The sequence below is a fragment of the Eptesicus fuscus genome, chromosome 6 (genome assembly GCF_027574615.1).
Source record: "Eptesicus fuscus isolate TK198812 chromosome 6, DD_ASM_mEF_20220401, whole genome shotgun sequence".
NCBI classification, from domain to species: domain Eukaryota; kingdom Metazoa; phylum Chordata; class Mammalia; order Chiroptera; family Vespertilionidae; genus Eptesicus; species Eptesicus fuscus.
The window spans coordinates 76,801,895-76,814,436 of record NC_072478.1 but is presented as its reverse complement, the minus strand read 5'-3'; the positions used below and the strand labels follow the sequence as shown (position 1 = coordinate 76,814,436).

General features: G+C 44.4%; 1 long non-coding RNA gene across 1 annotated transcript; it reads left to right on the top strand.

The window, feature by feature from the left end:
• Positions 1-1,382: 1,382 nt before the first annotated feature.
• On the top strand, positions 1,383-5,957 carry LOC114231521 (uncharacterized). Its single transcript, XR_003617484.2, has 3 exons — positions 1,383-1,421; positions 4,824-4,967; positions 5,847-5,957. It is a non-coding gene; the product is annotated as an uncharacterized LOC114231521 (long non-coding RNA).
• Positions 5,958-12,542: the final 6,585 nt, after the last annotated feature.

Genomic DNA, 12,542 nt, shown 5'->3' with positions numbered 1-12,542 from the left:
TGATTGCTAACAGTACAGAGAGCCTGAAGCAGAGCCGCACTTAATCGGACACTTGACATGTGATGAAACAGACACTGCAAATCGTTGGGAAAGGGGTATGGAATGCAATAGAGTAATAGAAAATCTGGGTATCCATTGGACAAAAGTGAATTGGATTCCCACCTCTAGCTGTGTTTCAATAGTCACACTTTAGAATAAATTCCAAGTAGATTAAACAGAGAAGATAAGACTATAAAAATTTTAGAATATAATACAGGAGCAAAGACATGAGAACATCAACCATAAAAATATTGATACACTTGATTACATTAAAATTAATAATTTTTACTCCTGAAAAGGCTTCATAAAGGCCATGAAAAACCAAACCACAAATATGAGATGTTTGAAATATGTATATCTGACAAAATTTTAGTATCATGGCTGCAAGAACCAGCAGGCAAAGGACAAGCAACCAAAAAGACACATAATAAGAGAGTTGGACAGGATGTGACCAAAGAAAACGAAATGGCAATAAACATAGGGAAAATGCTTAGGGAAGTGTGAATTAATCCTGTGAGATACAACTCTGTACTTCCTCCAAATCGAGAAAATGAAAATTATTAATAGTCACTGAGGACAGAAGTAAACAGCTCTCATATGCTGAAGAATACATTGTCGTGTGCACTTTGGAAAACAATTCGGTGTTGTCTAGCAAAGGTGAAGATGTGTAGTCTCCATAGCCCAGCTGTAAATCCACTCCTGGATGTACACCTGGGAAGAACTCTTGTGTTTCTACACCTAAGGACATCTGAAAATGTTCACATACAGGAATGTAAATTTGTACAGTTACTCTGGAACATAGTTCAGCAGTTCCCTATGAAACTAAACATGTGCTTACCATACAACCCAGCTATTGCACTCTTGGGCATTTATCCCAGAGAAATAAAAACTATGTTTATGCAAAAACCTGTACCCAAATGTTTACAGTAGCTCAATGAATTAGCCCAAAACAGGGAACAACCCAAATGCCTTTACAGGTGAATGGTTGAACCATGGTACATGTATGCCCTGGATTTCTACTCAGGAAAAAAGGAACTATTGGTGCATGCAGCAACTTGGATAGATCTCAAGGGAATTAAGATGGGTGACAAAAAACAACAACAACTATAAATGGAATCACACAGTATGAATCACAGTGTGATTCCATTTGTTAGCAGGTTTGAAATGACAAAATTATAGAGATGGAGAAGAGATCAGTGATCACCAGGGGTTAGAGATGGAAAAAGGGAGGGGAGTGAGTGGCTGTGACTATTTGAGTAGCATTAGGGGTCATTGTGATGTAACTTTTCTGTATTATGACTGTGTGATGATGTTTCACAGAAGTTAACACACACGTATGGGTGCACACATGAGTGTATGAACAATGGTGAAATCTGAATAAGGTAAATGAACTGTGCCAATGTCAGTTTCCTGGCTGTGATACTGTACTACAGTTATGCAGGATGTCACCCACTGGGGGAAATTGGGAGAAGGGCATAGAGATCTCTTTGTACTATTTCTTACAACTACATGTCAATGTATACTAATCTCAAAATAAAAATATTTTAAAATGTTCATAAAAAACTGTTTTAATAGTTTAAAAAACTCTATAAAATTTAGATGTTATTTTGATAGGAGAATGGGCAAATGAATCATGATATACAGGATGGGGCAAAAGTAGGCTTACAGTTGTTCATCCTATGTAATAAAGAGGTAATATGCAAATTAATCCTCATGCCCTCACAAGATGGCTGCCTATGACCAGGCCAGCAGGGGGGTTAGTGAGGGACGACCAAACAACTGAACAAGCAGGCTGCATGGGGTGACCAGGCCAACAGAGGGGGGCAGTTGGGGGTGACCAGGCTGGTAGGGGGGGCAGTTAAGAGGCGACCAGGCTGGTGGGAGGGCAGTTAGGGGCAACCAGGCTGGTGTGGGGGGGGGTGAGTTGGGGAGACCAGGCCAGCAGGGGGAGCAATTAGGGGTGATTAGGCTGGCAGGGGGGGGAGTGAGGGGCAACTAGGTCAGCAGGGGGGGGGTGTGCAGTTGGGGGTGACCAGGCCGGTGGGGGAGGCAGTTAGGGGTGGCCAGGCTGGCAGGGGGGGTCAGTTGGGGGCAACCAGGCCAGCAGGGGGGACAGTAAGGGGTGACCAGGCCACCGGGGGAGGGTCAGTTAGGAGCGACCAGGCTGGCAGGGAGAGGACAGTTGGGGGTGACCTTGCCGGCAATGGGGGGCAGTTAGGGGTGATCAGGCAGGCATGCAGAGGCAGTGAGGGATGATCAGCAAGTGAGGGGGGCAGTTAGGGGCGACCAGGCAGGCAGGCAGGTGAGCAATTAGGAGCCAGCGATCCAGGATTGTGAGAGGAATGTCCGACTGCCAATCCCTGTGGGATTGGGCCTAAACCGGCAGTCAGACATCCCCCTGTAGAGGGCCGCCTGGGAGGCACCTGGGCATTTCCTTAATTATCGTCAGCCGAACTCAGGGCTTAGGCCGAGTCACGCCCTGGGAACATGCTTCCCCAATGAGGCTGGACATGTTAATCAGTTCTGACTTCATAGTAGCCCAGTTGTCAGCAGGGGCGGGTCTAGATATGTAAATCCAGTAATGCTGGGGCCTAGTAAGAATGCAAATAAGCTCCTTTGATCCTAAGTTTTGGTGTTACTTCCTGGATTTGGGGGATATAAGATAAACCTGCTGGGTGGCTCAGCGTCCTCATGCTGCCTCTCCATGAGAGAGGCAAGATGGCGTCCCACCCAGCCCCAGCTGCATGAATCTATTTTTGCGTCTTGTTTTCTTTATTTCTATTATTTCTCAATCCCTGGCCGCCTCCACTTAGAACCGGTTCGTTCATCTCTCTTTCCGTGCGGTATGCGGAAAAGGGAGATCCCCGCCATGTTTGGCCCCCGCCGCTTCAGGCCCCTGCATCCCCCGAGGGGTCCCGGATTGGAGAGGGTGCAGGCTGGGCTGAGGAGACCCCTTCCCATGCACGAATTTTGTGTACCAGGCCTCTAGTATGAAAAATAATACAATAAATAAAAATACAAGAATAAACTGTTTTGTAACTTACAACTGTAAACCTACTTTTGCCCAACCCTGTATTTATGCACCAAAAAACTATACAGTAGGAAAATTAAAAGTTTACAGCTTCACATCTATACTAATAACAGGAATATGCAAATTGGCTGGGACACCGTCATGTAATGACCAATCAGGATGGGTGTGGGGCTGCAGTGGAGAACTCCCAGCATACCTGCGCTGGGGGTCTGAAGGGCACAGAGAGGAAGGGAAAGCAGATAGGCAGTTAAGGGGATCAGGCCAGGAGGAGAGCACAGATAGACAGTTAGGGTGATCAGGTCAGCAGGGGAGAAGCAGTTAGGGTGATCAAGCTGGCAGGGGAGGGCAGTTAGGGGAATCGGGCTGGCAGGGGAGAGCAGTTAGTCAGTTAGGGATATAAGGCCAGGAGGGGAGAGCAGTTAGGGGCATCAGGCAGGCAGGCAGGGGAGCAGTTAGGAGCCAGTGGATCCCGGATTGGAGAAGGTGCAGGCCAGGCTGAGGTTCATTCCCCCGCCCCTCATGCATGAATTTCATGCACTGGGCCTCTAGTATCAATATAAGTAAATCTTTAAAAATTGTGTGAAAAGTATTTTCAGAAGAATCCATATATGATCCATATATGGTCATGAATAGGCAAACTGTTAGGAAATATTTTGGTTAAGAGTGCCCACATATGTGTCAAATTTTAAGAGAGAGAGAAAAAAGGATAATCTATTCAAGAAAAGTTGTTCATTGGAGCTTTTTTTTTCTACTGTAAATGTGAGAACAATGCTGCGTCCAGCTCTTGATAATTCTGAGCTAAACCTGGAAGACTCGATTATTTTATTTTACTTAACACTTCCAGAATAAAGAGTTTGTTCCCTACCATCTTCCAAAGGTTATCAATCAGGCTTTTAAAAAAAAAACTTCTGTTATGAACCAATGGATTTTAAGACTAAGGTTTTCAATCTATTGCATTATTCTTTTCACACATAAATAGCCCATCTTTGGCCAGTGTGAGCCCCTTCGAGTTGGTTATCATAAAACCTTTTGATGCCACTCGCTGTCTTTGATAACTTCCTTGCTTTTTGTATAACGAGATTTTCCCATCTCACCCTGTGCACTTCCCAACCCAGGTCTGGAGTCAGCCATTTCTTTAGGATGCCTTTGTTCGTTTTACTGGAAAACTACATTTTAAGACCACAATCTGGGTTCTAGTGGTATTTTAACTCTCTTTGTATGAAAAATACATTCATTTATATTTTTATTAGGTTAAATATGGGAATAATACATGTTATGAGTCATATTATTGTTCTAGTTAAATGAGGTAAAGGGTATAATCAAGACTTAATAAAGGTTAGCTTTTTCACTTACTATGAACTTATTTAATGAGCATGTACTTTGAGCTAGACATGTTCCCAGTATTGAGGACAGAGACAGGGAAGGAAAAAAACCCAAACCCTTTGCCTGTTCAGGGTTTACGTTCTAGTGGAGGAAGGTAAACAACTAATAAAATAAGTAGTAACTCAGATGAGAAGTGCTGTGGAGAAAACTAAGCAAGGACCAGGGCGCAAGGGAGAGCTACTATTATTTTTAGTAATGCTATTATTATTGTATTTATGTGACAACTCCAAGCAATACAATTGGGCAGACAAATCTGATTTATGGATGCAAAAGCCTATTTTCAATGTCCTATCAGGCCTCCTTATTTAATGGATTATAGAGGAATCATTTTGTAAAGTCAATATCTCCTCCTCCTCCGCCTCCTCCTCAGTCACAGCCAGTGGGGAAAGATATGGACTGGGTTTGCATGAAGAATGGGACTCCTGCACACTGTTGGTGTCTGAAGAGGTGGGACCAGTGTGCCCATGCCGGCAGAGACACGAGGCACCGGGATGTGACATCCTCCTCTGTACAGGTGAGGGTGCACTTAAAATTCTCTCATGTTCCCTCTTCCCGGCACAGGTGAAGTGGCCAATAGACAGAGCCATCCCTTTAAGAGGTGATATCTGCCAGCAATGCCTCCTTATGCTCACTGATGGGCCCTTACAGACCCTCCAGCTCCCCTCGAGAACATTCTGAAGAGGGAGATAGTATCCCAATCAGTACAAGGAAGTTTCCATTTAGTGTCTTCTGACACATCACCAAAGAACCAAATAAAAGCATTTTATTTGCTGATGCTTTCTTAAGGCAGCCACTATTTGTGAAAAACATTGACGTGCCATGGATGAATGACAGCCCTGACCACATTTCCAATGTTTCTGCACGAGAAATAGGAACACTGGTGCCTCAGTGCTATCAAGTATTTTTATGGAGCTCTAAATTCTGTTGGTGTAGAGTAAAGCAGGCACTAGAGACAAATTTCCGAGATTGTGTATATATCAATATAATAGACAGTCCAATCTATTTCTACGGTAATTGTTGTGTATATCTTAAAGATACATTTTTATTGAAAGTGAGATTTATTCTACATGAATGGCATTGCAAAGTTGCTGTCCAATGGTAAGGCATCAACTCTTTTGGTGTATTATGCAAAGTTGGTACTGTTGATTACTGTTTTCAGCATGCTGCTGTTTTGGGCATCAGGTCACCCTAACATACCTAAAGTCTTGGCTATTAGATTATTAGATCTCTTTTAAAAATCTCTTCATGTGCCCTTTAAAATGATAGAGACATGTGGGGCCTGCGATAATGATGTTCTGGGTTTAATTCTCTGCCTTCTCTGGGTGCCATGGCAAAACAGAATCCAAGGGCAATGTTTCAGTCTCCAAATGTGTCTGTTGTTTCCATCACTCAGTTCATCACTGGCCTGTGGACTTCTCAAAGTTTGAGCTGCATCTCATTCATCTCTTCATCCCAAGAGTCAAGTTCCAGAGCCTGGCATAACACGCCAGGGATCAAGAAGTAAACTGAGTAAACGAATAAGTGATTTTACTAGCTTGGGCTCTTATTGTCTCTCCTACAAATTCTGCCCTTTTCCAAAGCATTTTCTGGTTCACTTAAACCCGTAACCTGAATCTGCCTACACAAACCAGGTTTCCCACTGCCAAGCCTTTGCTCACGCCGTTAGCTCCACCAGAGTGTCCTTTCCCTCCACCCTCCTGGACGTTTCTCGGATAGAATGTATCTTACAGAATTGTGGAGAAGTAGAATCAGGCTGGACATGTAAACACATCTAGTACACGCTTGCTACAGTAAACCTGGGTTTCCTTCTCCTGTCACATATCCCGGTCACCCTCTGAACCTCTGAGGCCTGTGGCTCTTGAGTAGACATTATTTCATATTGCTCTGGGATCCTCTTTTCTAGGTCTGTCTGTTGATCCCCAACTAGGCCCTTAGAGGATCCTGCTTTCTTTCCTTGAATTCATCAGAGCATCTTGAACACAGTAAGACATGTGGTAGGAACTCCACCAAAGCTGGCCAGTCAGCTTCCTCTCTCGCTTCCTCCTTTCCCGTGCCTGTGATACACACTTGTGGGGAAAGGACTTTTGGTTCCTAGCCCACTACCTTGCTTACTCTGTGATCCTGACTCTCTGGGCCACAGCAACCTGGACCAACGGTGGAAGGCTCATCCACACGAGGCCAATCAGATCCTATCTATCTCATAGGAATGTATAAATGGAACTAAAAGATAGTCCAGCAGTCTCAGGACAGCTGAGACAAGAAATGTGACCCTGTTCTACCCTGTAGACTGGACAATCAAAGCAAGTGGTCTATGAAAGATGGAGGATGAGCAGTTAGGCAGCAACGGCAGAGGACAGCAGATGGAGGTGCCCCGTTCAGCTCTGAGCTCCTAGTTATGCTAAGTCTCTCCCCAAGGCCCAGCCACTTTCACTCTCTGCTCTTAAGTTCTGCAAGATGCCCCTCTTCATTCATTACATCCCTCTCCACCCCGTTCTCAAGCTAGCGTACAACTCAAAGATTTTGATTTGATATTGTCAAGTGGGCCAAGTGGTGAGACCAGGAAATAATGTTTAGATGGGAGAAGGAAGAGAAATCTGGATTGTTTTTCTTGTACTCCCAGCTTCCTTAACTCTGTGTGTGTGTGTGTGTGTGTGTGTGAGAGAGAGAGAGAGAGAGAGAGAGAGAGAGAGAGAGGCCTTCCTCTTTTTATCAGGTCACCAATCCTATTGTATTAAGACCCCACCTTTATAATGCTAATCACCTCCTAAGAGCTATCTGCAAGTACAGTCACATTGGGGGTTAGGACTTGAACATAGGAATTTTGTGAGAGTACAGTCAGCCTGCAGTACTGGGTTTGGGGAGATTGGACAGGGAGTGCTGGGGACAAAAACAAAGAGAATGCCTCTCTCCTCCTCACCATAGTCATAAATAAACATTAGAAAGGAGATAGATGCAAATACAAGAGCCAGATATCATCTCTATCCCAGGAGGGAAGAGGCTGTTACATTTCAAATTATTATTAGAGATTCAACCACATGCGCAGAATAAATGTATCTCATTTAGGTCTGGAAAATTTCTGCCTTTATTCTTACTTAATTAGAGCATTTTCCATGTAAAGATCTCATATTTTTGTGAGAAGTGTCATCAGCAAATTTAACTCCGGAAGAAAAGTAATTAATTTCAGAAACAGAGGCTGTCGGTCAGCTATATGCTGGCATAAGCCAGGTCAGGCTCAGCCTTGGGGTTTGTTCTGTTACTGCTGTCAGCTCTGCTGGGCCAGCCGGCCGCATGGATTGGGCAGAAATGGGGCTTGTGTTGGTGGGAGGTCCTATGGATACTAATGTAACCTAGAGTAACCCGGAAGAGGTGGCTAGTTGACACCCTCTACACACACACACACACACACACACACACACGCACGCACGCACACGCACACACACACACACACGCACACACACACTTTTTCGTTTTACTAACCTTAAAGATTTGAATATTTTAATTATCATACCAAAGCCTTAGAGCCACACCAATGAGTAGTAAAGAAAAACCTTTTTCTTAATATCGATACAATGAAGGGACTCTTCTACTTGCAGGAGAAGAGGATACAGTCTTTCTCCCATGACTGTAGGATATGTTCAAAACAGGATGAATTATATTAGCAACTTTCTTTATGACAATCCACCTTTGGGGTCCGAGAGTAAACCCATTTGGTTGTGGTGAATTATCATCCTCATCAAATGCTGGAGATGAAATTTCCTAGCATTTTATTTAAGGATTTTTTAAATCTATGCACCTGTAGGTTGGGTGTGTGTTCCACGCTCGCCATTTTCGGTCAGATGCAAGCATCCGAGTTAGGCTGGCTCTGTGAAATGTGTCAGGGCATTTGACAAGTACCACATTGGATAAACAAGGTGTTTGTCCAAGGCTCTTTCGATGCTGTGTTGTGGGGAGGGGAACAGGAATCATCAGCTCATGGACTTAGCGAGTCAGCTGTAGCTGTCCATTTGCCACTTTTCTGAAGGCTTCATCCATGTGGCTCCTCACCATCATTTCCTCCCAGAGCACATGCTCATTTTCCTGTCTTTTATCACATTTTATAGCTCCACGTTAATTGGTTTTCTTGTTTTTCTACCTCCTACTGAACTTTAAGCACCATGACAACAAAACCATGCCCAATTTATTCATCAAAATATTCTCCAGTACCTAGCACACTGCCTGAGCATGGTAGGGGCTCCAGAAATATTTATTAAATGAATGAGGGTGTTAGGCAAGTTTCAATTTAACCCAAGTTAAGCTTTATTACTGAAGAATTTATAACACTAATTACTACTAATAGTTCCCAGTTGTTCAGTATTAGTAAAACAATATACGATATACTATATACTATATACTAATCTGCTGATGTGTCCTCTCATGTGATCTTTTTAAAAACCCTAAAAAGTAGGCTCAGTAAGTAACTTTCTGAAATTCACCCAGCTAGTAAGCTAGGATTGGAACCCGGGCTTCAGTTTTTTTACAGCTATGAGAAAGTGCTTCTTTCCCTAAAGCAATTTCAGCAGGGAGAGAAGTGGGCTCAGTAAGTTTTCACTAATGTGAGGCCATATCTTGGTTTACTTATTCCAAATGTGAGGTTCTTGGGCCAATGTTACATTAACATTTAGAAGGGTTTTCACTACATATAATGAAACTATTGTTGCATGCAGAATAAATATGATTGTTCAAAATGCCTAAGGAATTTCATTTAAAATGCAGCATTCATCACAAGAAAATAATCTCCCTTCTTTGTTCATGATAATATGCCCAGAGAGGGAAGAGAAAGAGGTGGGGTCTTCCTTCTCCCCTCCCCCTCACTCCCAACCCTAGAGAGTGTGGCAGGCAGGACCCCAGAGGCTGCCGAAAGGTGCTCCCAGCCACGATGGGAGCTCGGGGCACCTGAGCGGGACTCAGGTGTGTCAGCATGACGGTGGCCGGAGGCTGCTCCTGCTTTTCTCTCTCTTAAGCCAGCCTTCCCCACTGCATGATTAGCTTGGGCCAACTCATGAGAGGAGCCATTCCATGGAAGACATATTAATGACTTTCTCTACTTCGGGTTGTAAAGGAGTGGGACCCAGAAAATGAGGATGGTCTATACAGGCAGACAGATTGTATGGAGTTGACTGATGTAATGAATACTTATTGGGTAATTACTAGATGTTTGAATTCAGGAATACAATCAGGGCTGAAACCTAGGGGAGTGGGAGTATCCAATAAATTATGATGATTATTATTTAACCCTCACCTGAGAATATGTTTATTGGTTTTAGAGAGAGAGGAAGGAAGGAAGGAAGGAAGGAAGGAAGGAAGGAAGGAAGGAAGGAAGGGAAGAAGGAAGAAGGAAGGGAGGAGGGAAAGAGGGAGGGAGAGAGAGAAGCATAGATGTGAGAGTGAAATATCAATTGGCTGCCTCCTGCACCCTTCCTGACCAGGAACTGAACCCACAACCTTTTGGTGTATGGGACAATGCTCCAACCAACCGAGCCACCCAGCCAGGGCTCCGATATATTGTTTGTGATAAACACACACGATTATGCACTAAGATGGAAGCAGCAATAGTGCTCTGAGACTTGCCTGGGTTGTGGGGGGGAGGACGGGAGCGGGCTGGAGGAGGTTAATGGGGGAAAAGGAGAAACTATGTAATACTTTCTACAATAAAGATTTTTTTTTTAAAGAGTGCTGTAAGAAGGTAAGCTAGGGACCTTCTTATGACACATGGGCTGAGGATAGGTCTCCCTGAGGCATGATGTTTAGAGTGAAGTCTGAAAGAAGACTGAACAGTGGCCAACAATAGGGGGTTGGGACACAGGAACAGCATTCTAGGCAGAAAGAATGTTATGGGAAATTTTTCTGAGGAAGAAAAGATAAGGCCAAAATAAAGAACAGACATGGGCTTGGTGTTGCTGGAATGGGAAGCAAAAACAGGGTGGCTGGCAGGAGGCATAGGCAGAGCCTCTTAGATCCTATTAAAAACTGTGTCTGTCAGGAGCAGTGTGTCGATAGCCAATGATAGGCCTTGAGCAACGCAGTGATACAGCCAGACGTGTTACAAGATTCTGTTTGATTTCAGGGAGGAGAGCCCCTTGGAAGGGGCAGGCAGAGGCCCAGAGCACTAGTAGAAATGGGGAGAAAGGGAGGGTTTGAAATTTACTTTGGAGATGGAATTGTCAGGTCTCGATGTCTGACTGGATGTAGGAGGTGAGAGAGGTATAAAAGGTGACATTGAGCCCTGGCTGGTGTGGCTCAGTTAGTTGGAACACTGTCCTATGCACTGAAGGCTCGTGGGTCCGATTCCTGGCCAGGGCACCTACCCAGGATGGGACCCAGGCATCGGTATTTCTAAAAGCTCTCCAGGAAGCTCCAGTGCAGCCAAGGGGAGAACCACCATTTCAAAAGGGGTGCTCAGAGGAAGCAGAGAGGAGAAAAACAAGTGCAGTTGACCCTGGAACTACATGGGTTTGAACAGTGCATGTCTACTTACATGCAGATCTTTTTCAATAAATATTGTAAATATTTATTTATCATATCTTCCTTATGGTTTTCTTAATAATTATTTTCTCTGGCTTACTTTATTGTAGAATACATATAACATACAAAATATGTGTTAATCAACTGTTTACGCTATGTGTAAGGCTTCTGGTCAACAGGTAGGCTATTAAGTTTTTGGGGAACCAACGTTATAAGCAGATGTTTGTATAAGAGGTCAGCACCTCCCTCCCCCCCCCCGTGTTGTTCAAGAGTCAACTGTATTTGCATCTTGTTCTTCTTCCCTCTCTTTCTAACACACCTGTCTTCCTGACTGCCCAGGACAACCACCTCGAGGCAGCCCTGGGAGAGGCAGAGAAGACAAGTAGCTCTCGATGACAAGGGCAGTGTAGACACCTCTGCTGTATACCTAGAGGACTGAAGTAATAGTTTTCAAAGTAATAGTCCTACTTGGGGGAACTAGCCTTTCCTAGGTGCTTCTGGGAAAGTCCTGTTGTGGTTAGCTTATAAATCAACTGGTCTTACATTTTCTGTTCTCACATGATTGTGTTGGGTTAATTCTTCACATATAATCAAGAAAACAAGACATTTTTCCCAACTGCTGAATAAACACAGCATCCTAAAGAGTGCAGTGTGGAGGCAGATTTAGGGTCCTGGAGTCCTCCATTCCTGGGTTCAAGCCCTGCTCTGCCACTTAAAACATCTCTGGAAAGTTACCCACTCTCATCCTGTTTCCTCATCTGTAACAGAGACAACGGTGCCTACCCCTCAAGGGCTTGTGGATTTGAAAGAGATAACAACAAGCTCTCAGGGGAGGCAGGATCCTTCTCTGGGGCCACCTGTGTGCTGGTTATTGATCTTGGTTAGCAGAGGAAATTCTGTTTTAGTTTTTCTCTGTATTTCCATTTTCTAACATTTTAAAGATGCTCAACCTCACTGAGAAAAATGCAAATTAAACTGCCCTGAAGTTGCATTGCTCAGCCATCAGACTGGCTAATGGCCTGAAGTTTAATAATACACCATGATGCACAGTGATGCATTGTGATGCACAGTGATGCACGGTGATGCAATGTGACACACGGTGATGCACGGTGATGCACAGTGATGCATTGTGATGCACGGTGACGCATGGTGATGCATTGTGATGCACTGTGATGCGATGCAGGGTGATGCACGGTGACGCATGGTGATGCATTGTGATGCACTGTGATGCGATGCAGGGTGATGCACGGTGATGCATTGTGATGCACGGTGATGCATTGTGATGCATGGTGATGCATTGTGACACACGGTGATGCATTGTGATGCACGGTGATGCATTGTAATGCATTGTGATGCGCAGTGATGCATTGTGACACACGGTGATGCACGGTGATGCATTGTGATGCACGATGATGCATTGTGACACACGGTGATGCACGGTGATGCACTGTGATGCACGGTGATGCATTGTGACACACGGTGATGCACGGTGATGCATTGTGATGCACGGTGATGCATTGTGATGCACGGTGATGCATTGTGACACACGGTGATGCACGGTGATGCACTGTGATGCACGGTGATGCAT